Source organism: Triturus cristatus, chromosome 12 (genome assembly GCF_964204655.1).
Source record: "Triturus cristatus chromosome 12, aTriCri1.1, whole genome shotgun sequence".
Taxonomy (NCBI): Eukaryota; Metazoa; Chordata; class Amphibia; order Caudata; family Salamandridae; genus Triturus; species Triturus cristatus.
The window spans coordinates 662,666,647-662,692,249 of NC_140595.1; the positions used below are offsets into that span (position 1 = coordinate 662,666,647).

The 25,603-nt window shown below is 40.9% G+C and overlaps 17 non-coding genes across 17 annotated transcripts; 10 read left to right on the forward strand and 7 right to left on the reverse strand.

Moving 5' to 3' along the window:
• The first annotated feature begins 204 nt into the window (after window positions 1-204).
• On the forward strand, window positions 205-286 carry TRNAS-GCU (transfer RNA serine (anticodon GCU)). Its single transcript has one exon. It is a non-coding gene; the product is annotated as a tRNA-Ser (tRNA).
• A 589-nt stretch (window positions 287-875) lies between these two features.
• TRNAT-UGU (transfer RNA threonine (anticodon UGU)) lies at window positions 876-947 on the forward strand. Its single transcript has one exon. It is a non-coding gene; the product is annotated as a tRNA-Thr (tRNA).
• A 1,160-nt stretch (window positions 948-2,107) lies between these two features.
• TRNAI-UAU (transfer RNA isoleucine (anticodon UAU)) lies at window positions 2,108-2,202 on the reverse strand. The gene is made up of 2 exons: window positions 2,165-2,202; window positions 2,108-2,143 (listed from the first exon to the last, which is right to left on the reverse strand). It is a non-coding gene; the product is annotated as a tRNA-Ile (tRNA).
• A 1,084-nt stretch (window positions 2,203-3,286) lies between these two features.
• TRNAT-UGU (transfer RNA threonine (anticodon UGU)) lies at window positions 3,287-3,358 on the forward strand. The gene has a single exon. It is a non-coding gene; the product is annotated as a tRNA-Thr (tRNA).
• A 1,160-nt stretch (window positions 3,359-4,518) lies between these two features.
• On the reverse strand, window positions 4,519-4,613 carry TRNAI-UAU (transfer RNA isoleucine (anticodon UAU)). Its single transcript has 2 exons — window positions 4,576-4,613; window positions 4,519-4,554 (listed from the first exon to the last, which is right to left on the reverse strand). It is a non-coding gene; the product is annotated as a tRNA-Ile (tRNA).
• Window positions 4,614-5,697: 1,084 nt separating this feature from the next.
• On the forward strand, window positions 5,698-5,769 carry TRNAT-UGU (transfer RNA threonine (anticodon UGU)). The gene has a single exon. It is a non-coding gene; the product is annotated as a tRNA-Thr (tRNA).
• Window positions 5,770-8,082: 2,313 nt separating this feature from the next.
• Window positions 8,083-8,154, forward strand: TRNAT-UGU (transfer RNA threonine (anticodon UGU)). Its single transcript has one exon. It is a non-coding gene; the product is annotated as a tRNA-Thr (tRNA).
• Window positions 8,155-9,314: 1,160 nt separating this feature from the next.
• Window positions 9,315-9,409, reverse strand: TRNAI-UAU (transfer RNA isoleucine (anticodon UAU)). Its single transcript has 2 exons — window positions 9,372-9,409; window positions 9,315-9,350 (listed from the first exon to the last, which is right to left on the reverse strand). It is a non-coding gene; the product is annotated as a tRNA-Ile (tRNA).
• Window positions 9,410-10,493: 1,084 nt separating this feature from the next.
• Window positions 10,494-10,565, forward strand: TRNAT-UGU (transfer RNA threonine (anticodon UGU)). The gene has a single exon. It is a non-coding gene; the product is annotated as a tRNA-Thr (tRNA).
• Window positions 10,566-11,724: 1,159 nt separating this feature from the next.
• Window positions 11,725-11,819, reverse strand: TRNAI-UAU (transfer RNA isoleucine (anticodon UAU)). The gene is made up of 2 exons: window positions 11,782-11,819; window positions 11,725-11,760 (listed from the first exon to the last, which is right to left on the reverse strand). It is a non-coding gene; the product is annotated as a tRNA-Ile (tRNA).
• Window positions 11,820-14,137: 2,318 nt separating this feature from the next.
• Window positions 14,138-14,232, reverse strand: TRNAI-UAU (transfer RNA isoleucine (anticodon UAU)). The gene is made up of 2 exons: window positions 14,195-14,232; window positions 14,138-14,173 (listed from the first exon to the last, which is right to left on the reverse strand). It is a non-coding gene; the product is annotated as a tRNA-Ile (tRNA).
• A 413-nt stretch (window positions 14,233-14,645) lies between these two features.
• TRNAS-GCU (transfer RNA serine (anticodon GCU)) lies at window positions 14,646-14,727 on the forward strand. Its single transcript has one exon. It is a non-coding gene; the product is annotated as a tRNA-Ser (tRNA).
• Window positions 14,728-15,315: 588 nt separating this feature from the next.
• TRNAT-UGU (transfer RNA threonine (anticodon UGU)) lies at window positions 15,316-15,387 on the forward strand. The gene has a single exon. It is a non-coding gene; the product is annotated as a tRNA-Thr (tRNA).
• A 1,159-nt stretch (window positions 15,388-16,546) lies between these two features.
• TRNAI-UAU (transfer RNA isoleucine (anticodon UAU)) lies at window positions 16,547-16,641 on the reverse strand. The gene is made up of 2 exons: window positions 16,604-16,641; window positions 16,547-16,582 (listed from the first exon to the last, which is right to left on the reverse strand). It is a non-coding gene; the product is annotated as a tRNA-Ile (tRNA).
• Window positions 16,642-17,725: 1,084 nt separating this feature from the next.
• Window positions 17,726-17,797, forward strand: TRNAT-UGU (transfer RNA threonine (anticodon UGU)). The gene has a single exon. It is a non-coding gene; the product is annotated as a tRNA-Thr (tRNA).
• Window positions 17,798-20,150: 2,353 nt separating this feature from the next.
• TRNAT-UGU (transfer RNA threonine (anticodon UGU)) lies at window positions 20,151-20,222 on the forward strand. The gene has a single exon. It is a non-coding gene; the product is annotated as a tRNA-Thr (tRNA).
• A 1,159-nt stretch (window positions 20,223-21,381) lies between these two features.
• Window positions 21,382-21,476, reverse strand: TRNAI-UAU (transfer RNA isoleucine (anticodon UAU)). Its single transcript has 2 exons — window positions 21,439-21,476; window positions 21,382-21,417 (listed from the first exon to the last, which is right to left on the reverse strand). It is a non-coding gene; the product is annotated as a tRNA-Ile (tRNA).
• Between the last annotated feature and the right edge of the window lie 4,127 nt (window positions 21,477-25,603).

The following is a 25,603-nucleotide window of genomic DNA, read 5'->3' on the forward strand; positions in this document are numbered from 1 at the left end:
TTCTGACAAAGTCTAGGGGAATCTTATGAATATTTGTAATTAGCACATAGTAAGAATTTCCCAAAAATGAAATGTAGGTCCCTAATTGGGGAAAGACGTGGAATGTGAGATCTTGCCTCAGCTGTTTTTTTTCTTTTTTAGGTACAGTATATTGACACTTCAGTACCTTTTGTGAAGCAAGGTTTCAGATGGGGCTGTAGGGCAGACGAGGTGGCCGAGTGGTTAAGGCGATGGACTGCTAATCCATTGTGCTCTGCACGCGTGGGTTCGAATCCCACCTTCGTCGGAAAGCCATCAGAGTCTCTTTTGATGGCCAGCATTTCTTGTAGTATAATTACACTCTCTTTCAAGACAGAGCCAGGATCCGCTAGATGGGATCATCTGACTGTTCCATTTTAACAAATATGTCAAATAAAGTGAAGTATTTTGTGCGTAATAGAAATTAGATCTTTCATGGAGTTTCCAGAGGATTGCCTTTCACTCACTCCTGGCTTATTAACCAGTTTGGATAAATAGATTGATAAGAAAGCAGCTCTTACCCCTAAAGTTTAGGCCGTCTCAAATGAATGACTGTTAACATATGTCTGCCCCACAGAGACAGATCACTTCTAATAAGTGGGTTCTCTATATGTCACTGATTGCAGACATACTAACTAGAGCTATCGGTATGGTCTTGAATGTGAAAACTCATATTTTCTCATATGAAAATGTAGTTTTTCATACTTCCAAGAAAAGTGCCTTAAGCATGGTCTTCAATGTGTGCGCGCACGTGGACATTCATATGCAACTACGTTTCCATACAGAGTCTCAAAATCATAGATATATTCATACCTCAGTAAGAATACATGTTGCAATTTACATCCTGCGTGCAGACTGGCCTTGTAGCTCAGTGGCAGAGCACTGGTCTTGTAAACCAGGGGTCATGAGTTCAAGCCTCATCAGGGCCTTTTTACATGAGTCTTTCTGTATGTTGTTTTCAAGTCATTCTTCCCTGGAGTCACACCTTGCTTCAGGATTGCTTATTGCCAAGCTTCCCTTTCCTGCTTTCATATTATCAAGAAAATATCATGAAGATCATTGAATTATAAATTATTGCCTCACCCCTTCCGATCGCCTGACGAACGCCTGACAAACGCCATTCTCACCCTGCCGGGCAAAGCCAAATAAGCCATGCATATTTACAGTTCCTTTGAAAGGCAGAGCGAGGACTAGGACCTCTGTTCCGACTGAATCTGCATCCACAGAAAGGATGTTATAAGGCCCTACAAATTTCACCAAGGAGATGTGAAATTCTTCCCCCATAAAATACTTTTTTTCCCAGATACCCCGGCTCTTAGGCAAATGAGGTTACTCCTCAAAACCCCACCCCCACTCACCATAAATATCCTTCTCTCCTGCTGTCCATTCAAATGATACAAGGTATCTTGTACATAGAGAGAAAGGGAGAATAGGCAGACTTGCTTCAAAGATTTGGTGACCTTGGATGGGTGGGTTGAATGAAGAAGTGAACCTGGTTTCTGGGAAAGGAGTATCGAGATGAAGATGAGGAAAAGTGAACATGGACCACATTCATAGGTTAGAGAAATACATTTAATAGGTTGAATGGTTTTGAAAAGTGAACTTCGAGCAGTAATTGTTGTTTTTTAAATTGCAAAGAAATTAAAAATGAATGTGGGATTGGAGGCACACTCTGAGCAGAAAAGCACCATAAGCTGCTATGGTGCAACTCAAGATGGTGAATAGAACCTTTAATATGATGATGCTCTTCTTTTGCTAGTTTTTTCGAGTCACCTTTTATTGTAAGTAGCTGATACAGCATTTTTTGCAGCTCTTCAGTTTATGGTTATCATGTGAGAACACTGTTTTCATCATATTTATTATTCTACAAATGTATTTTTAAATGCACTGATGTGGTGTTTGCATGAAATGCAAGATGGCACATCATGGAATGTTTAAACTGAGCATCGCGTAGGATATGTGATATTTGGCACCCAGAGGAGTAGGACACGTAGATCCTATAAGAAGTAAAGACTCTCTAGCAAGGGCCGTCCATACTCTGAGTTTAAACTTTACTTTTTGTGAAATGGTTTATGAAAAACAACACGGCTGCTCCAGGTGAGGCTCGAACTCACAACCTCGGCATGGCTCAGTGCAAGTACTGCTGTATAAGTACAGCGCGCTAACCGATTGCGCCACTGGAGCTCTCTCTTTTCACATCTCCCCAGGTGAGCCATCGACAGCTGACCAAGTAGATGACAGACACTGCTCCATCATTCACTGTGCAAGATCGACTCACATGCTAGCATGTTATCATGACTATTAAAAATACAGTCCAAACGGAATAGATTCTATAATTGTCCTATAACATATGCTCTGTCTATTCAAAACCCCATAGAATTATATCTTGACAGTTCTGACAAAGTCTAGGGGAATCTTATGAATATTTGTAATTAGCACATAGTAAGAATTTCCCAAAAATGAAATGTAGGTCCCTAATTGGGGGAAGACGTGGAATGTGAGATCTTGCCTCAGCTGTTTTTTTTCTTTTTTAGGTACAGTATATTGACACTTCAGTACCTTTTGTGAAGCAAGGTTTCAGATGGGGCTGTAGGGCAGATGAGGTGGCCGAGTGGTTAAGGCGATGGACTGCTAATCCATTGTGCTCTGCACGCGTGGGTTTGAATCCCACCTTTGTCGGAAAGCCATCAGAGTCTCTTTTGATGGCCAGCATTTCTTGTAGTATAATTACACTCTCTTTCAAGACAGAGCCAGGATCCGCTAGATGGGATCATCTGACTGTTCCATTTTAACAAATATGTCAAATAAAGTGAAGTATTTTGTGCGTAATAGAAATTAGATCTTTCATGGAGTTTCCAGAGGATTGCCTTTCACTCACTCCTGGCTTATTAACCAGTTTGGATAAATAGATTGATAAGAAAGCAGCTCTTACCCCTAAAGTTTAGGCCGTCTCAAATGAATGACTGTTAACATATGTCTGCCCCACAGAGACAGATCACTTCTAATAAGTGGGTTCTCTATATGTCACTGATTGCAGACATACTAACTAGAGCTATCGGTATGGTCTTGAATGTGAAAACTCTTATTTTCTCATATGAAAATGTAGTTTTTCATACTTCCAAGAAAAGTGCCTTAAGCATGGTCTTCAATGTGTGCGCGCACGTGGACATTCATATGCAACTACGTTTCCATACAGAGTCTCAAAATCATAGATATATTCATACCTCAGTAAGAATACATGTTGCAATTTACATCCTGCGTGCAGACTGGCCTTGTAGCTCAGTGGCAGAGCACTGGTCTTGTAAACCAGGGGTCATGAGTTCAAGCCTCATCAGGGCCTTTTTACATGAGTCTTTCTGTATGTTGTTTTCAAGTCATTCTTCCCTGGAGTCACACCTTGCTTTAGGATTGCTTATTGCCAAGCTTCCCTTTCCTGCTTTCATATTATCAAGAAAATATCATGAAGATCATTGAATTATAAATTATTGCCTCACCCCTTCCGATCGCCTGACGAACGCCTGACAAACGCCATTCTCACCCTGCCGGGCAAAGCCAAATAAGCCATGCATATTTACAGTTCCTTTGAAAGGCAGAGCGAGGACTAGGACCTCTGTTCCGACTGAATCTGCATCCACAGAAAGGATGTTATAAGGCCCTACAAATTTCACCAAGGAGATGTGAAATTCTTCCCCCATAAAATACTTTTTTTCCCAGATGCCCCGGCTCTTAGGCAAATGAGGTTACTCCTCAAAACCCCACCCCCACTCACCATAAATATCCTTCTCTCCTGCTGTCCATTCAAATGATACAAGGTATCTTGTACATAGAGAGAAAGGGAGAATAGGCAGACTTGCTTCAAAGATTTGGTGACCTTGGATGGGTGGGTTGAATGAAGAAGTGAACCTGGTTTCTGGGAAAGGAGTATCGAGATGAAGATGAGGAAAAGTGAACATGGACCACATTCATAGGTTAGAGAAATACATTTAATAGGTTGAATGGTTTTGAAAAGTGAACTTCGAGCAGTAATTGTTGTTTTTTAAATTGCAAAGAAATTAAAAATGAATGTGGGATTGGAGGCACACTCTGAGCAGAAAAGCACCATAAGCTGCTATGGTGCAACTCAAGATGGTGAATAGAACCTTTAATATGATGATGCTCTTCTTTTGCTAGTTTTTTCGAGTCACCTTTTATTGTAAGTAGCTGATACAGCATTTTTTGCAGCTCTTCAGTTTATGGTTATCATGTGAGAACACTGTTTTCATCATATTTATTATTCTACAAATGTATTTTTAAATGCACTGATGTGGTGTTTGCATGAAATGCAAGATGGCACATCATGGAATGTTTAAACTGAGCATCGCGTAGGATATGTGATATTTGGCACCCAGAGGAGTAGGACACGTAGATCCTATAAGAAGTAAAGACTCTCTAGCAAGGGCCGTCCATACTCTGAGTTTAAACTTTACTTTTTGTGAAATGGTTTATGAAAAACAACACTGCTGCTCCAGGTGAGGCTCGAACTCACAACCTCGGCATGGCTCAGTGCAAGTACTGCTGTATAAGTACCGCGCGCTAACCGATTGCGCCACTGGAGCTCTCTCTTTTCACATCTCCCCAGGTGAGCCATCGACAGCTGACCAAGTAGATGACAGACACTGCTCCATCATTCACTGTGCAAGATCGACTCACATGCTAGCATGTTATCATGACTATTAAAAATACAGTCCAAACGGAATAGATTCTATAATTGTCCTATAACATATGCTCTGTCTATTCAAAACCCCATAGAATTATATCTTGACAGTTCTGACAAAGTCTAGGGGAATCTTATGAATATTTGTAATTAGCACATAGTAAGAATTTCCCAAAAATGAAATGTAGGTCCCTAATTGGGGGAAGACGTGGAATGTGAGATCTTGCCTCAGCTGTTTTTTTTCTTTTTTAGGTACAGTATATTGACACTTCAGTACCTTTTGTGAAGCAAGGTTTCAGATGGGGCTGTAGGGCAGACGAGGTGGCCGAGTGGTTAAGGCGATGGACTGCTAATCCATTGTGCTCTGCACGCGTGGGTTTGAATCCCACCTTTGTCGGAAAGCCATCAGAGTCTCTTTTGATGGCCAGCATTTCTTGTAGTATAATTACACTCTCTTTCAAGACAGAGCCAGGATCCGCTAGATGGGATCATCTGACTGTTCCATTTTAACAAATATGTCAAATAAAGTGAAGTATTTTGTGCGTAATAGAAATTAGATCTTTCATGGAGTTTCCAGAGGATTGCCTTTCACTCACTCCTGGCTTATTAACCAGTTTGGATAAATAGATTGATAAGAAAGCAGCTCTTACTCCTAAAGTTTAGGCCGTCTCAAATGAATGACTGTTAACATATGTCTGCCCCACAGAGACAGATCACTTCTAATAAGTGGGTTCTCTATATGTCACTGATTGCAGACATACTAACTAGAGCTATCAGTATGGTCTTGAATGTGAAAACTCTTATTTTCCCATATGAAAATGTAGTTTTTCATACTTCCAAGAAAAGTGCCTTAAGCATGGTCTTCAATGTGTGCGCGCACGTGGACATTCATATGCAACTACGTTTCCATACAGAGTCTCAAAATCATAGATATATTCATACCTCAGTAAGAATACATGTTGCAATTTACATCCTGCGTGCAGACTGGCCTTGTAGCTCAGTGGCAGAGCACTGGTCTTGTAAACCAGGGGTCATGAGTTCAAGCCTCATCAGGGCCTTTTTACATGAGTCTTTCTGTATGTTGTTTTCAAGTCATTCTTCCCTGGAGTCACACCTTGCTTTAGGATTGCTTATTGCCAAGCTTCCCTTTCCTGCTTTCATATTATCAAGAAAATATCATGAAGATCATTGAATTATAAATTATTGCCTCACCCCTTCCGATCTCCTGACAAACGCCATTCTCACCCTGCCGGGCAAGCCCTACCGGGCAAAGCCAAATACGCCATGCATATTTACAGTTCCTTTGAAAGGCAGAGCGAGGACTAGGACCTCTGTTCCGACTGAATCTGCATCCACAGAAAGGATGTTATAAGGCCCTACAAATTTCACCAAGGAGATGTGAAATTCTTCCCCCATAAAATACTTTTTTTCCCAGATACCCCGGCTCTTAGGCAAATGAGGTTACTCCTCAAAACCCCACCCCCACTCACCATAAATATCCTTCTCTCCTGCTGTCCATTCAAATGATACAAGGTATCTTGTACATAGAGAGAAAGGGAGAATAGGCAGACTTGTGCTTCAAAGATTTGGTGACCTTGGATGGGTGGGTTGAATGAAGAAGTGAACCTGGTTTCTGGGAAAGGAGTATCGAGATGAAGATGAGGAAAAGTGAACATGGACCACATTCATAGGTTAGAGAAATACATTTAATAGGTTGAATGGTTTTGAAAAGTGAACTTCGAGCAGTAATTTTTGTTTTTTAAATTGCAAAGAAATTAAAAATGAATGTGGGATTGGAGGCACACTCTGAGCAGAAAAGCACCATAAGCTGCTATGGTGCAACTCAAGATGGTGAATAGAACCTTTCATATGATGATGCTCTTCTTTTGCTAATTTTTTCGAGTCACCTTTTATTGTAAGTAGCTGATACAGCATTTTTTGCAGCTCTTCAGTTTATGGTTATCATGTGAGAACACTGTTTTCATCATATTTATTATTCTACAAATGTATTTTTAAATGCACTGATGTGGTGTTTGCATGAAATGCAAGATGGCACATCATGGAATGTTTAAACTGAGCATCGCGTAGGATATGTGATATTTGGCACCCAGAGGAGTAGGACACGTAGATCCTATAAGAAGTAAAGACTCTCTAGCAAGGGCCGTCCATACTCTGAGTTTAAACTTTACTTTTTGTGAAATGGTTTATGAAAAACAACACGGCTGCTCCAGGTGAGGCTCGAACTCACAACCTCGGGATGGCTCAGTGCAAGTACTGCTGTATAAGTACCGCACGCTAACCGATTGCGCCACTGGAGCTCTCTCTTTTCATATCTCCCCAGGTGAGCCATCTACAGCTGACCAAGTAGATGACAGACACTGCTCCATCATTCACTGTGCAAGATCGACTCACATGCTAGCATGTTATCATGACTATTAAAAATACAGTCCAAACGGAATAGATTCTATAATTGTCCTATAACATATGCTCTGTCTATTCAAAACCCCATAGAATTATATCTTGACAGTTCTGACAAAGTCTAGGGGAATCTTATGAATATTTGTAATTAGCACATAGTAAGAATTTCCCAAAAATGAAATGTAGGTCCCTAATTGGAGGAAGACGTGGAATGTGAGATCTTGCCTCAGCTGTTTTTTTTCTTTTTTAGGTACAGTATATTGACACTTCAGTACCTTTTGTGAAGCAAGGTTTCAGATGGGGCTGTAGGGCAGACGAGGTGGCCGAGTGGTTAAGGCGATGGACTGCTAATCCATTGTGCTCTGCATGCGTGAGTTCGAATCCCACCTTCGTCGGAAAGCCATCATAGTCTCTTTTGATGGCCAGCATTTCTTGTAGTATAATTACACTCTCTTTCAAGACAGAGCCAGGATCCGCTAGATGGGATCATCTGACTGTTCCTTTTTAACAAATATGTCAAATAAAGTGAAGTATTTTTTGCGTAATAGAAATTAGATCTTTCATGGAGTTTCCAGAGGATTGCCTTTCACTCACTCCTGGCTTATTAACCAGTTTGGATAAATAGATTGATAAGAAAGCAGCTCTTACTCCTAAAGTTTAGGCCGTCTCAAATGAATGACTGTTAACATATGTCTGCCCCACAGAGACAGATCACTTCTAATAAGTGGGTTCTCTATATGTCACTGATTGCAGACATACTAACTAGAGCTATCGGTATGGTCTTGAATGTGAAAACTCTTATTTTCTCATATGAAAATGTAGTTTTTCATACTTCCAAGAAAAGTGCCTTAAGCTTGGTCTTCAATGTGTGCGCGCACGTGGACATTCATATGCAACTACGTTTCATTCCTCAGTAAGAATACATGTTGCAATTTACATCCTGCGTGCAGACTGGCCTTGTAGCTCAGTGGCAGAGCACTGGTCTTGTAAACCAGGGGTCATGAGTTCAAGCCTCATCAGGGCCTTTTTACATGAGTCTTTCTGTATGTTGTTTTCAAGTCATTCTTCCCTGGAGTCACACCTTGCTTTAGGATTGCTTATTGCCAAGCTTCCCTTTCCTGCTTTCATATTATCAAGAAAATATCATGAAGATCATTGAATTATAAATTATTGCCTCACCCCTTCCGATCGCCTGACGAACGCCTGACAAACGCCATTCTCACCCTGCCGGGCAAAGCCAAATAAGCCATGCATATTTACAGTTCCTTTGAAAGGCAGAGCGAGGACTAGGACCTCTGTTCCGACTGAATCTGCATCCACAGAAAGGATGTTATAAGGCCCTACAAATTTCACCAAGGAGATGTGAAATTCGTCCCCCATAAAATACTTTTTTTCCCAGATACCCCGGCTCTTAGGCAAATGAGGTTACTCCTCAAAACCCCACCCCCACTCACCATAAATATCCTTCTCTCCTGCTGTCCATTCAAATGATACAAGGTATCTTGTACATAGAGAGAAAGGGAGAATAGGCAGACTTGCTTCAAAGATTTGGTGACCTTGGATGGGTGGGTTGAATGAAGAAGTGAACCTGGTTTCTGGGAAAGGAGTATCGAGATGAAGATGAGGAAAAGTGAACATGGACCACATTCATAGGTTAGAGAAATACATTTAATAGGTTGAATGGTTTTGAAAAGTGAACTTCGAGCAGTAATTGTTGTTTTTTAAATTGCAAAGAAATTAAAAATGAATGTGGGATTGGAGGCACACTCTGAGCAGAAAAGCACCATAAGCTGCTATGGTGCAACTCAAGATGGTGAATAGAACCTTTAATATGATGATGCTCTTCTTTTGCTAGTTTTTTCGAGTCACCTTTTATTGTAAGTAGCTGATACAGCATTTTTTGCAGCTCTTCAGTTTATGGTTATCATGTGAGAACACTGTTTTCATCATATTTATTATTCTACAAATGTATTTTTAAATGCACTGATGTGGTGTTTGCATGAAATGCAAGATGGCACATCATGGAATGTTTAAACTGAGCATCGCGTAGGATATGTGATATTTGGCACCCAGAGGAGTAGGACACGTAGATCCTATAAGAAGTAAAGACTCTCTAGCAAGGGCCGTCCATACTCTGAGTTTAAACTTTACTTTTTGTGAAATGGTTTATGAAAAACAACACGGCTGCTCCAGGTGAGGCTCGAACTCACAACCACGGCATGGCTCAGTGCAAGTACTGCTGTATAAGTACCGCGCGCTAACCGATTGCGCCACTGGAGCTCTCTCTTTTCACATCTCCCCAGGTGAGCCATCTACAGCTGACCAAGTAGATGACAGACACTGCTCCATCATTCACTGTGCAAGATCGACTCACATGCTAGCATGTTATCATGACTATTAAAAATACAGTCCAAACGGAATAGATTCTATAATTGTCCTATAACATATGCTCTGTCTATTCAAAACCCCATAGAATTATATCTTGACAGTTCTGACAAAGTCTAGGGGAATCTTATGAATATTTGTAATTAGCACATAGTAAGAATTTCCCAAAAATGAAATGTAGGTCCCTAATTGGGGGAAGACGTGGAATGTGAGATCTTGCCTCAGCTGTTTTTTTTCTTTTTTAGGTACAGTATATTGACACTTCAGTACCTTTTGTGAAGCAAGGTTTCAGATGGGGCCGTAAGGCAGACGAGGTGGCCGAGTGGTTAAGGTGATGGACTGCTAATCCATTGTGCTCTGCACGCGTGGGTTCGAATCCCACCTTCATCGGAAAGCCATCAGAGTCTCTTTTGATGGCCAGCATTTCTTGTAGTATAATTACACTCTCTTTCAAGACAGAGCCAGGATCCGCTAGATGGGATCATCTGACTGTTCCATTTTAACAAATATGTCAAATAAAGTGAAGTATTCTGTGCGTAATAGAAATTAGATCTTTCATGGAGTTTCCAGAGGATTGCCTTTCACTCACTCCTGGCTTATTAACCAGTTTGGATAAATAGATTGATAAGAAAGCAGCTCTTACTCCTAAAGTTTAGGCCGTCTCAAATGAATGACTGTTAACATATGTCTGCCCCACAGAGACAGATCACTTCTAATAAGTGGGTTCTCTATATGTCACTGATTGCAGACATACTAACTAGAGCTATCAGTATGGTCTTGAATGTGAAAACTCTTATTTTCTCATATGAAAATGTAGTTTTTCATACTTCCAAGAAAAGTGCCTTAAGCATGGTCTTCAATGTGTGCGCGCACGTGGACATTCATATGCAACTACGTTTCCATACAGAGTCTCAAAATCATAGATATATTCATACCTCAGTAAGAATACATGTTGCAATTTACATCCTGCGTGCAGACTGGCCTTGTAGCTCAGTGGCAGAGCACTGGTCTTGTAAACCAGGGGTCATGAGTTCAAGCCTCATCAGGGCCTTTTTACATGAGTCTTTCTGTATGTTGTTTTCAAGTCATTCTTCCCTGGAGTCACGCCTTGCTTTAGGATTGCTTATTGCCAAGCTTCCCTTTCCTGCTTTCATATTATCAAGAAAATATCATGAAGATCATTGAATTATAAATTATTGCCTCACCCCTTCCGATCGCCTGACGAACGCCTGACAAACGCCATTCTCACCCTGCCGGGCAAAGCCAAATAAGCCATGCATATTTACAGTTCCTTTGAAAGGCAGAGCGAGGACTAGGACCTCTGTTCCGACTGAATCTGCATCCACAGAAAGGATGTTATAAGGCCCTACAAATTTCACCAAGGAGATGTGAAATTCTTCCCCCATAAAATACTTTTTTTCCCAGATACCCCGGCTCTTAGGCAAATGAGGTTACTCCTCAAAACCCCACCACCACTCACCATAAATATCCTTCTCTCCTGCTGTCCATTCAAATGATACAAGGTATCTTGTACATAGAGAGAAAGGGAGAATAGGCAGACTTGCTTCAAAGATTTGGTGACCTTGGATGGGTGGGTTGAATGAAGAAGTGAACCTGGTTTCTGGAAAGGAGTATCGAGATGAAGATGAGGAAAAGTGAACATGGACCACATTCATAGGTTAGAGAAATACATTTAATAGGTTGAATGGTTTTGAAAAGTGAACTTCGAGCAGTAATTGTTGTTTTTTAAATTGCAAATAAATTAAAAATGAATGTGGGATTGGAGGCACACTCTGAGCAGAAAAGCACCATAAGCTGCTATGGTGCAACTCAAGATGGTGAATAGAACCTTTAATATGATGATGCTCTTCTTTTGCTAGTTTTTTCGAGTCACCTTTTATTGTAAGTAGCTGATACAGCATTTTTTGCAGCTCTTCAGTTTATGGTTATCATGTGAGAACACTGTTTTCATCATATTTATTATTCTACAAATGTATTTTTAAATGCACTGATGTGGTGTTTGCATGAAATGCAAGATGGCACATCATGGAATGTTTAAACTGAGCATCGCGTAGGATATGTGATATTTGGCACCCAGAGGAGTAGGACACGTAGATCCTATAAGAAGTAAAGACTCTCTAGCAAGGGCCGTCCATACTCTGAGTTTAAACTTTACTTTTTGTGAAATGGTTTATGAAAAACAACACGGCTGCTCCAGGTGAGGCTCGAACTCACAACCTCGGCATGGCTCAGTGCAAGTACTGCTGTATAAGTACCGCGCGCTAACCGATTGCGCCACTGGAGCTCTCTCTTTTCACATCTCCCCAGGTGAGCTATCTACAGCTGACCAAGTAGATGACAGACACTGCTCCATCATTCACTGTGCAAGATCGACTCACATGCTAGCATGTTATCATGACTATTAAAAATACAGTCCAAACGGAATAGATTCTATAATTGTCCTATAACATATGCTCTGTCTATTCAAAACCCCATAGAATTATATCTTGACAGTTCTGACAAAGTCTAGGGGAATCTTATGAATATTTGTAATTAGCACATAGTAAGAATGTCCCAAAAATGAAATGTAGATCCCTAATTGGGGGAAGACGTGGAATGTGAGATCTTGCCTCAGCTGTTTTTTTTCTTTTTTAGGTACAGTATATTGACACTTCAGTACCTTTTGTGAAGCAAGGTTTCAGATGGGGCTGTAGGGCAGACGAGGTGGCTGAGTGGTTAAGGCGATGGACTGCTAATCCATTGTGCTCTGCACGCGTGGGTTCGAATCCCACCTTCGTCGGAAAGCCATCAGAGTCTCTTTTGATGGCCAGCATTTCTTGTAGTATAATTACACTCTCTTTCAAGACAGAGCCAGGATCCGCTAGATGGGATCATCTGACTGTTCCATTTTAACAAATATGTCAAATAAAGTGAAGTATTTTGTGCGTAATAGAAATTAGATCTTTCATGGAGTTTCCAGAGGATTGCCTTTCACTCACTCCTGGCTTATTAACCAGTTTGGATAAATAGATTGATAAGAAAGCAGCTCTTACCCCTAAAGTTTAGGCCGTCTCAAATGAATGACTGTTAACATATGTCTGCCCCACAGAGACAGATCACTTCTAATAAGTGGGTTCTCTATATGTCACTGATTGCAGACATACTAACTAGAGCTATCAGTATGGTCTTGAATGTGAAAACTCTTATTTTCTCATATGAAAATGTAGTTTTTCACACTTCCAAGAAAAGTGCCTTAAGCATGGTCTTCAATGTGTGCGCGCACGTGGACATTCATATGCAACTACGTTTCCATACAGAGTCTCAAAATCATAGATATATTCATACCTCAGTAAGAATACATGTTGCAATTTACATCCTGCGTGCAGACTGGCCTTGTAGCTCAGTGGCAGAGCACTGGTCTTGTAAACCAGGTGTCATGAGTTCAAGCCTCATCAGGGCCTTTTTACATGAGTCTTTCTGTATGTTGTTTTCAAGTCATTCTTCCCTGGAGTCACACCTTGCTTTAGGATTGCTTATTGCCAAGCTTCCCTTTCCTGCTTTCATATTATCAAGACAATATCATGAAGATCATTGAACTATAAATTATTGCCTCACCCCTTCCGATCGCCTGACGAACGCCTGACAAACGCCATTCTCACCCTGCCGGGCAAAGCCAAATAAGCCATGCATATTTACAGTTCCTTTGAAAGGCAGAGCGAGGACTAGGACCTCTGTTCCGACTGAATCTGCATCCACAGAAAGGATGTTATAAGGCCCTACAAATTTCACCAAGGAGATGTGAAATTCTTCCCCCATAAAATACTTTTTTTCCCAGATACCCCGGCTCTTAGGCAAATGAGGTTACTCCTCAAAACCCCACCCCCACTCACCATAAGTATCCTTCTCTCCTGCTGTCCATTCAAATGATACAAGGTATCTTGTACATAGAGAGAAAGGGAGAATAGGCAGACTTGTGCTTCAAAGATTTGGTGACCTTGGATGGGTGGGTTGAATGAAGAAGTGAACCTGGTTTCTGGGAAAGGAGTATCGAGATGAAGATGAGGAAAAGTGAACATGGACCACATTCATAGGTTAGAGAAATACATTTAATAGGTTGAATGGTTTTGAAAAGTGAACTTCGAGCAGTAATTGTTGTTTTTTAAATTGCAAAGAAATTAAAAATGAATGTGGGATTGGAGGCACACTCTGAGCAGAAAAGCACCATAAGCTGCTATGGTGCAACTCAAGATGGTGAATAGAACCTTTAATATGATGATGCTCTTCTTTTGCTAGTTTTTTCGAGTCACCTTTTATTGTAAGTAGCTGATACAGCATTTTTTGCAGCTCTTCAGTTTATGGTTATCATGTGAGAACACTGTTTTCATCATATTTATTATTCTACAAATGTATTTTTAAATGCACTGATGTGGTGTTTGCATGAAATGCAAGATGGCACATCATGGAATGTTTAAACTGAGCATCGCGTGGGATATGTGATATTTGGCACCCAGAGGAGTAGGACACGTAGATCCTATAAGAAGTAAAGACTCTCTAGCAAGGGCCGTCCATACTCTGAGTTTAAACTTTACTTTTTGTGAAATGGTTTATGAAAAACAACACCGCTGCTCCAGGTGAGGCTCGAACCCACAACCTCGGCATGGCTCAGTGCAAGTACTACTGTATAAGTACCGCGCGCTAACCGATTGCGCCACTGGAGCTCTCTCTTTTCACACCTCCCCAGGTGAGCCATCTACAGCTGACCAAGTAGATGACAGACACTGCTCCATCATTCACTGTGCAAGATCGACTCACATGCTAGCATGTTATCATGACTATTAAAAATACAGTCCAAACGGAATAGATTCTATAATTGTCCTATAACATATGCTCTGTCTATTCAAAACCCCATAGAATTATATCTTGACAGTTCTGACAAAGTCTAGGGGAATCTTATGAATATTTGTAATTAGCACATAGTAAGAATTTCCCAAAAATGAAATGTAGGTCCCTAATTGGGGGAAGACGTGGAATGTGAGATCTTGCCTCAGCTGTTTTTTTTCTTTTTTAGGTACAGTATATTGACACTTCAGTATCTTTTGTGAAGCAAGGTTTCAGATGGGGCTGTAGGGCAGACGAGGTGGCCGAGTGGTTAAGGCGATGGACTGCTAATCCATTGTGCTCTGCACGCGTGGGTTCGAATCCCACCTTCGTCAGAAAGCCATCAGAGTCTCTTTTGATGGCCAGCATTTCTTGTAGTATAATTACACTCTCTTTCAAGACAGAGCCAGGATCCGCTAGATGGGATCATCTGACTGTTCCATTTTAACAAATATGTCAAATAAAGTGAAGTATTTTGTGCGTAATAGAAATTAGATCTTTCATGGAGTTTCCAGAGGATTGCCTTTCACTCACTCCTGGCTTATTAACCAGTTTGGATAAATAGATTGATAAGAAAGCAGCTCTTACTCCTAAAGTTTAGGCCGTCTCAAATGAATGACTGTTAACATATGTCTGCCCCACAGAGACAGATCACTTCTAATAAGTGGGTTCTCTATATGTCACTGATTGCAGACATACTAACTAGAGCTATCGGTATGGTCTTGAATGTGAAAACTCTTATTTTCTCATATGAAAATGTAGTTTTTCATACTTCCAAGAAAAGTGCCTTAAGCATGGTCTTCAATGTGTGCGCGCACGTGGACATTCATATGCAACTACGTTTCATACAGAGTCTCAAAATCATAGATATATTCATACCTCAGTAAGAATACATGTTGCAATTTACGTCCTGCGTGCAAACTGGCCTTGTAGCTCAGTGGCAGAGCACTGGTCTTGTAAACCAGGGGTCATGAGTTCAAGCCTCATCAGGGCCTTTTTACATGAGTCTTTCTGTATGTTGTTTTCAAGTCATTCTTCCCTGGAGTCACACCTTGCTTTAGGATTGCTTATTGCCAAGCTTCCCTTTCCTGCTTTCATATTATCAAGAAAATATCATGAAGATCATTGAATTATAAATTATTGCCTCACCCCTTCCGATCTCCTGACGAACGCCTGACAAACGCCATTCTCACCCTGCCGGGCAAAGCCAAATAAGCCATGCATATTTACAGTTCCTTTGAAAGGCAGAGCGAGGACTAGGACCTCTGTTCCGACTGAATCTGCATCCACAGAAAGGATGTTATAAGGCCCTACAAATTTCACCAAGGAGATGTGAAATTCTTCTCCCATAAAATACTTTTTTTCCCAGATACCCCGGCTCTTAGGCAAATGAGGTTACTCCTCAAAACCCCACCCCCACTCACCATAAATATCCTTCTCTCCTGCTGTCCATTCAAATGATACAAGGTATCTTGTACATAGAGAGAAAGGGAGAATAGGCAGACTTGCTTCAAAGATTTGGTGACCTTGGATGGGTGGGTTGAATGAAGAAGTGAACCTGGTTTCTGGGAAAGGAGTATCGAGATGAAGATGAGGAAAAGTGAACATGGACCACATTCATAGGTTAGAGAAATACATTTAATAGGTTGAATGGTTTTGAAAAGTGAACTTCGAGCAGTAATTGTTATTTTTAAATTGCAAAGAAATTAAAAATGAATGTGGGATTGGAGGCACACTCTGAGCAGAAAAGCACCATAAGCTGCTATGGTGCAACTCAAGATGGTGAATAGAACCTTTAATATGATGATGCTCTTCTTTTGCTAGTTTTTTCGAGTCACCTTTTATTGTAAGTAGCTGATACAGCATTTTTTGCAGCTCTTCAGTTTATGGTTATCATGTGAGAACACTGTTTTCATCATATTTATTATTCTACAAATGTATTTTTAAATGCACTGATGTGGTGTTTGCATGAAATGCAAGATGGCACATCATGGAATGTTTAAACTGAGCATCGCGTAGGATATGTGATATTTGGCACCCAGAGGAGTAGGACACGTAGATCCTATAAGAAGTAAAGACTCTCTAGCAAGGGCCGTCCATACTCTGAGTTTAAACTTTACTTTTTGTGAAATGGTTTATGAAAAACAACACGGCTGCTCCAGGTGAGGCTCGAACTCACAACCTCGGCATGGCTCAGTGCAAGTACTGCTGTATAAGTACCGCGCGCTCACCGATTGCGCCACTGGAGCTCTCTCTTTTCACATCTACCCAGGTGAGCCATCTACAGCTGACCAAGTAGATGACAGACACTGCTCCATCATTCACTGTGCAAGATCGACTCACATGCTAGCATGTTATCATGACTATTAAAAATACAGTCCAAACGGAATAGATTCTATAATTGTCCTATAACATATGCTCTGTCTATTCAAAACCCCATAGAATTTTATCTTGACAGTTCTGACAAAGTCTAGGGGAATCTTATGAATATTTGTAATTAGCACATAGTAAGAATTTCCCAAAAATGAAATGTAGGTCCCTAATTGGGGGAAGACGTGGAATGTGAGATCTTGCCTCAGCTGTTTTTTTTCTTTTTTAGGTACAGTATATTGACACTTCAGTACCTTTTGTGAAGCAAGGTTTCAGATGGGGCTGTAGGGCAGACGAGGTGGCCGAGTGGTTAAGGCGATGGACTGCTAATCCATTGTGCTCTGCACGCGTGGCTTCGAATCCCACCTTCGTCGGATAGCCATCAGCGTCTCTTTTGATGGCCAGCATTTCTTGTAGTATAATTACACTCTCTTTCAAGACAGAGCCAGGATCCGCTAGATGGGATCATCTGACTGTTCCATTTTAACAAATATGTCAAATAAAGTGAAGTATTTTGTGCGTAATAGAAATTAGATCTTTCATGGACTTTCCAGAGGATTGCCTTTCACTCACTCCTGGCTTATTAACCAGTTTGGATAAATAGATTGATAAGAAAGCAGCTCTTACTCGTAAAGTTTAGGCCGTCTCAAATGAATGACTGTTAACATATGTCTGCCCCACAGAGACAGATCACTTCTAATAAGTGGGTTCTCTATATGTCACTGATTGCAGACATACTAACTAGAGCTATCAGTATGGTCTTGAATGTGAAAACTCTTATTTTCTCATATGAAAATGTAGTTTTTCATACTTCCAAGAAAAGTGCCTTAAGCATGGTCTTCAATGTGTGCGCGCACGTGGACATTCATATGCAACTACGTTTCCATACAGAGTCTCAAAATCATAGATATATTCATACCTCAGTAAGAATACATGTTGCAATTTACATCCTGCGTGCAGACTGGCCTTGTAGCTCAGTGGCAGAGCACTGGTCTTGTAAACCAGGGGTCATGAGTTCAAGCCTCATCAGGGCCTTTTTACATGAGTCTTTCTGTATGTTGTTTTCAAGTCATTCTACCCTGGAGTCACACCTTGCTTTAGGATTGCTTATTGCCAAGCTTCCCTTTCCTGCTTTCATATTATCAAGAAAATATCATGAAGATCATTGAATTATAAATTATTGCCTCACCCCTTCCGATCGCCTGATGAACGCCTGACAAACGCCATTCTCACGCTGCCGGGCAAGCCCTGCCGGGCAAAGCCAAATAAGCCATGTATATTTACAGTTCCTTTGAAAGGCAGAGCGAGGACTAGGACCTCTGTTCCGACTGAATCTGCATCCACAGAAAGGATGTTATAAGGCCCTACAAATTTCACCAAGGAGATGTGAAATTCTTCCCCCATAAAATACTTTTTTTCCCAGATACCCCGGCTCTTAGGCAAATGAGGTTACTCCTCAAAACCCCACCCCCACTCACCATAAATATCCTTCTCTCCTGCTGTCCATTCAAATGATACAAGGTATCTTGTACATAGAGAGAAAGGGAGAATAGGCAGACTTGCTTCAAAGATTTGGTGACCTTGGATGGGTGGGTTGAATGAAGAAGTGAACCTGGTTTCTGGGAAAGGAGTATCGAGATGAAGATGAGGAAAAGTGAACATGGACCACATTCATAGGTTAGAGAAATACATTTAATAGGTTGAATGGTTTTGAAAAGTGAACTTCGAGCAGTAATTGTTGTTTTTTAAATTGCAAATAAATTAAAAATGAATGTGGGATTGGAGGCACACTCTGAGCAGAAAAGCACCATAAGCTGCTATGGTGCAACTCAAGATGGTGAATAGAACCTTTAATATGATGATGCTCTTCTTTTGCTAGTTTTTTCGAGTCACCTTTTATTGTAAGTAGCTGATACAGCATTTTTTGCAGCTCTTCAGTTTATGGTTATCATGTGAGAACACTGTTTTCATCATATTTATTATTCTACAAATGTATTTTTAAATGCACTGATGTGGTGTTTGCATGAAATGCAAGATGGCACATCATGGAATGTTTAAACTGAGCATCGCGTAGGATATGTGATATTTGGCACCCAGAGGAGTAGGACACGTAGATCCTATAAGAAGTAAAGACTCTCTAGCAAGGGCCGTCCATACTCTGAGTTTAAACTTTACTTTTTGTGAAATGGTTTATGAAAAACAACACGGCTGCTCCAGGTGAGGCTCGAACTCACAACCTCGGCATGGCTCAGTGCAAGTACTGCTGTATAAGTAACGCGCGCTAACCGATTGCGCCACTGGAGCTCTCTCTTTTCACATCTCCCCAGGTGAGCCATCTACAGCTGACCAAGTAGATGACAGACACTGCTCCATCATTCACTGTGCAAGATCGACTCACATGCTAGCATGTTATCATGACTATTAAAAATACAGTCCAAACGGAATAGATTCTATAATTGTCCTATAACATATGCTCTGTCTATTCAAAACCCCATATAATTATATCTTGACAGTTCTGACATTGTCTAGGGGAATCTTATGAATATTTGTAATTAGCACATAGTAAGAATTTCCCAAAAATGAAATGTAGGTCCCTAATTGGGGGAAGACGTGGAATGTGAGATCTTGCCTCAGCTGTTTTTTTTCTTTTTTAGGTACAGTATATTGACACTTCAGTACCTTTTGTGAAGCAAGGTTTCAGATGGGGCTGTAGGGCAGACGAGGTGGCCGGGTGGTTAAGGCGATGGACTGCTAATCCATTGTGCTCTGCACGCGTGGGTTCGAATCCCACCTTCGTCGGAAAGCCATCAGAGTCTCTTTTGATGGCCAGCATTTCTTGTAGTATAATTACACTCTCTTTCAAGACAGAGCCAGGATCCGCTAGATGGGATCATCTGACTGTTCCATTTTAACAAATATGTCAAATAAAGTGAAGTATTTTGTGCGTAATAGAAATTAGATCTTTCATGGAGTTTCCAGAGGATTGCCTTTCACTCACTCCTGGCTTATTAACCAGTTTGGATAAATAGATTGATAAGAAAGCAGCTCTTACTCCTAAAGTTTAGGCCGTCTCAAATGAATGACTGTTAACATATGTCTGCCCCACAGAGACAGATCACTTCTAATAAGTGGGTTCTCTATATGTCACTGATTGCAGACATACTAACTAGAGCTATCGGTATGGTCTTGAATGTGAAAACTCTTATTTTCTCATATGAAAATGTAGTTTTTCATACTTCCAAGAAAAGTGCCTTAAGCATGGTCTTCAATGTGTGCGCGCACGTGGACATTCATATGCAACTACGTTTCCATACAGAGTCTCAAAATCATAGATATATTCATACCTCAGTAAGAATACATGTTGCAATTTACGTCCTGCGTGCAGACTGGCCTTGTAGCTCAGTGGCAGAGCACTGGTCTTGTAAACCAGGGGTCATGAGTTCAAGCCTCATCAGGGCCTTTTTACATGAGTCTTTCTGTATGTTGTTTTCAAGTCATTCTTCCCTGGAGTCACACCTTGCTTTAGGATTGCTTATTGCCAAGCTTCCCTTTCCTGCTTTCATATTATCAAGAAAATATCATGAAGATCATTGAATTATAAATTATTGCCTCACCCCTTCCGATCTCCTGACGAACGCCTGACAAACGCCATTCTCACCCTGCCGGGCAAAGCCAAATAAGCCATGCATATTTACAGTTCCTTTGAAAGGCAGAGCGAGGACTAGGACCTCTGTTCCGACTGAATCTGCATCCACAGAAAGGATGTTATAAGGCCCTACAAATTTCACCAAGGAGATGTGAAATTCTTCTCCCATAAAATACTTTTTTTCCCAGATACCCCGGCTCTTAGGCAAATGAGGTTACTCCTCAAAACCCCACCCCCACTCACCATAAATATCCTTCTCTCCTGCTGTCCATTCAAATGATACAAGGTATCTTGTACATAGAGAGAAAGGGAGAATAGGCAGACTTGCTTCAAAGATTTGGTGACCTTGGATGGGTGGGTTGAATGAAGAAGTGAACCTGGTTTCTGGGAAAGGAGTATCGAGATGAAGATGAGGAAAAGTGAACATGGACCACATTCATAGGTTAGAGAAATACATTTAATAGGTTGAATGGTTTTGAAAAGTGAACTTCGAGCAGTAATTGTTATTTTTAAATTGCAAAGAAATTAAAAATGAATGTGGGATTGGAGGCACACTCTGAGCAGAAAAGCACCATAAGCTGCTATGGTGCAACTCAAGATGGTGAATAGAACCTTTAATATGATGATGCTCTTCTTTTGCTAGTTTTTTCGAGTCACCTTTTATTGTAAGTAGCTGATACAGCATTTTTTGCAGCTCTTCAGTTTATGGTTATCATGTGAGAACACTGTTTTCATCATATTTATTATTCTACAAATGTATTTTTAAATGCACTGATGTGGTGTTTGCATGAAATGCAAGATGGCACATCATGGAATGTTTAAACTGAGCATCGCGTAGGATATGTGATATTTGGCACCCAGAGGAGTAGGACACGTAGATCCTATAAGAAGTAAAGACTCTCTAGCAAGGGCCGTCCATACTCTGAGTTTAAACTTTACTTTTTGTGAAATGGTTTATGAAAAACAACACGGCTGCTCCAGGTGAGGCTCGAACTCACAACCTCGGCATGGCTCAGTGCAAGTACTGCTGTATAAGTACCGCGCGCTCACCGATTGCGCCACTGGAGCTCTCTCTTTTCACATCTACCCAGGTGAGCCATCTACAGCTGACCAAGTAGATGACAGACACTGCTCCATCATTCACTGTGCAAGATCGACTCACATGCTAGCATGTTATCATGACTATTAAAAATACAGTCCAAACGGAATAGATTCTATAATTGTCCTATAACATATGCTCTGTCTATTCAAAACCCCATAGAATTATATCTTGACAGTTCTGACAAAGTCTAGGGGAATCTTATGAATATTTGTAATTAGCACATAGTAAGAATTTCCCAAAAATGAAATGTAGGTCCCTAATTGGGGGAAGACGTGGAATGTGAGATCTTGCCTCAGCTGTTTTTTTTCTTTTTTAGGTACAGTATATTGACACTTCAGTACCTTTTGTGAAGCAAGGTTTCAGATGGGGCTGTAGGGCAGACGAGGTGGCCGAGTGGTTAAGGCGATGGACTGCTAATCCATTGTGCTCTGCACGCGTGGCTTCGAATCCCACCTTCGTCGGATAGCCATCAGCGTCTCTTTTGATGGCCAGCATTTCTTGTAGTATAATTACACTCTCTTTCAAGACAGAGCCAGGATCCGCTAGATGGGATCATCTGACTGTTCCATTTTAACAAATATGTCAAATAAAGTGAAGTATTTTGTGCGTAATAGAAATTAGATCTTTCATGGACTTTCCAGAGGATTGCCTTTCACTCACTCCTGGCTTATTAACCAGTTTGGATAAATAGATTGATAAGAAAGCAGCTCTTACTCGTAAAGTTTAGGCCGTCTCAAATGAATGACTGTTAACATATGTCTGCCCCACAGAGACAGATCACTTCTAATAAGTGGGTTCTCTATATGTCACTGATTGCAGACATACTAACTAGAGCTATCAGTATGGTCTTGAATGTGAAAACTCTTATTTTCTCATATGAAAATGTAGTTTTTCATACTTCCAAGAAAAGTGCCTTAAGCATGGTCTTCAATGTGTGCGCGCACGTGGACATTCATATGCAACTACGTTTCCATACAGAGTCTCAAAATCATAGATATATTCATACCTCAGTAAGAATACATGTTGCAATTTACATCCTGCGTGCAGACTGGCCTTGTAGCTCAGTGGCAGAGCACTGGTCTTGTAAACCAGGGGTCATGAGTTCAAGCCTCATCAGGGCATTTTTACATGAGTCTTTCTGTATGTTGTTTTCAAGTCATTCTACCCTGGAGTCACACCTTGCTTTAGGATTGCTTATTGCCAAGCTTCCCTTTCCTGCTTTCATATTATCAAGAAAATATCATGAAGATCATTGAATTATAAATTATTGCCTCACCCCTTCCGATCGCCTGATGAACGCCTGACAAACGCCATTCTCACGCTGCCGGGCAAGCCCTGCCGGGCAAAGCCAAATAAGCCATGTATATTTACAGTTCCTTTGAAAGGCAGAGCGAGGACTAGGACCTCTGTTCCGACTGAATCTGCATCCACAGAAAGGATGTTATAAGGCCCTACAAATTTCACCAAGGAGATGTGAAATTCTTCCCCCATAAAATACTTTTTTTCCCAGATACCCCGGCTCTTAGGCAAATGAGGTTACTCCTCAAAACCCCACCCCCACTCACCATAAATATCCTTCTCTCCTGCTGTCCATTCAAATGATACAAGGTATCTTGTACATAGAGAGAAAGGGAGAATAGGCAGACTTGCTTCAAAGATTTGGTGACCTTGGATGGGTGGGTTGAATGAAGAAGTGAACCTGGTTTCTGGGAAAGGAGTATCGAGATGAAGATGAGGAAAAGTGAACATGGACCACATTCATAGGTTAGAGAAATACATTTAATAGGTTGAATGGTTTTGAAAAGTGAACTTCGAGCAGTAATTGTTGTTTTTTAAATTGCAAATAAATTAAAAATGAATGTGGGATTGGAGGCACACTCTGAGCAGAAAAGCACCATAAGCTGCTATGGTGCAACTCAAGATGGTGAATAGAACCTTTAATATGATGATGCTCTTCTTTTGCTAGTTTTTTCGAGTCACCTTTTATTGTAAGTAGCTGATACAGCATTTTTTGCAGCTCTTCAGTTTATGGTTATCATGTGAGAACACTGTTTTCATCATATTTATTATTCTACAAATGTATTTTTAAATGCACTGATGTGGTGTTTGCATGAAATGCAAGATGGCACATCATGGAATGTTTAAACTGAGCATCGCGTAGGATATGTGATATTTGGCACCCAGAGGAGTAGGACACGTAGATCCTATAAGAAGTAAAGACTCTCTAGCAAGGGCCGTCCATACTCTGAGTTTAAACTTTACTTTTTGTGAAATGGTTTATGAAAAACAACACGGCTGCTCCAGGTGAGGCTCGAACTCACAACCTCGGCATGGCTCAGTGCAAGTACTGCTGTATAAGTAACGCGCGCTAACCGATTGCGCCACTGGAGCTCTCTCTTTTCACATCTCCCCAGGTGAGCCATCTACAGCTGACCAAGTAGATGACAGACACTGCTCCATCATTCACTGTGCAAGATCGACTCACATGCTAGCATGTTATCATGACTATTAAAAATACAGTCCAAACGGAATAGATTCTATAATTGTCCTATAACATATGCTCTGTCTATTCAAAACCCCATAGAATTATATCTTGACAGTTCTGACATTGTCTAGGGGAATCTTATGAATATTTGTAATTAGCACATAGTAAGAATTTCCCAAAAATGAAATGTAGGTCCCTAATTGGGGGAAGACGTGGAATGTGAGATCTTGCCTCAGCTGTTTTTTTTCTTTTTTAGGTACAGTATATTGACACTTCAGTACCTTTTGTGAAGCAAGGTTTCAGATGGGGCTGTAGGGCAGACGAGGTGGCCGGGTGGTTAAGGCGATGGACTGCTAATCCATTGTGCTCTGCACGCGTGGGTTCGAATCCCACCTTCGTCGGAAAGCCATCAGAGTCTCTTTTGATGGCCAGCATTTCTTGTAGTATAATTACACTCTCTTTCAAGACAGAGCCAGGATCCGCTAGATGGGATCATCTGACTGTTCCATTTTAACAAATATGTCAAATAAAGTGAAGTATTTTGTGCGTAATAGAAATTAGATCTTTCATGGAGTTTCCAGAGGATTGCCTTTCACTCACTCCTGGCTTATTAACCAGTTTGGATAAATAGATTGATAAGAAAGCAGCTCTTACTCCTAAAGTTTAGGCCGTCTCAAATGAATGACTGTTAACATATGTCTGCCCCACAGAGACAGATCACTTCTAATAAGTGGGTTCTCTATATGTCACTGATTGCAGACATACTAACTAGAGCTATCGGTATGGTCTTGAATGTGAAAACTCTTATTTTCTCATATGAAAATGTAGTTTTTCATACTTCCAAGAAAAGTGCCTTAAGCATGGTCTTCTATGTGTGCGCGCACGTGGACATTCATATGCAACTACGTTTCCATACAGAGTCTCAAAATCATAGATATATTCATACCTCAGTAAGAATACATGTTGCAATTTACATCCTGCGTGCAGACTGGCCTTGTAGCTCAGTGGCAGAGCACTGGTCTTGTAAACCAGGGGTCATGAGTTCAAGCTTCCTCAGGTCCTTTTTACATGAGTCTTTATGTATGTTGTTTTCAAGTCATTCTTCCCTGGAGTCACACCTTGCTTTAGGATTGCTTATTGCCAAGCTTCCCTTTCCTGCTTTCATATTATCAAGAAAATATCATGAAGATCATTGAATTATAAATTATTGCCTCACCCCTTCCGATCGCCTGATGAACGCCTGACAAACGCCATTCTCACCCTGCCGGGCAAGCCCTGCCGGGCAAAGCCAAATAAGCCATGCATATTTACAGTTCCTTTGAAAGGCAGAGCGAGGACTAGGACCTCTGTTCCGAATGAATCTGCATCCACAGAAAGGATGTTATAAGGCCCTACAAATTTCACCAAGGAGATGTGAAATTCTTCCCCCATAAAATACTTTTTTCCCCAGATACCCCGGCTCTTAGGCAAATGAGGTTACTCCTCAAAACCCCACCCCCACTCACCATAAATATCCTTCTCTCCTGCTGTCCATTCAAATGATACAAGGTATCTTGTACATAGAGAGAAAGGGAGAATAGGCAGACTTGCTTCAAAGATTTGGTGACC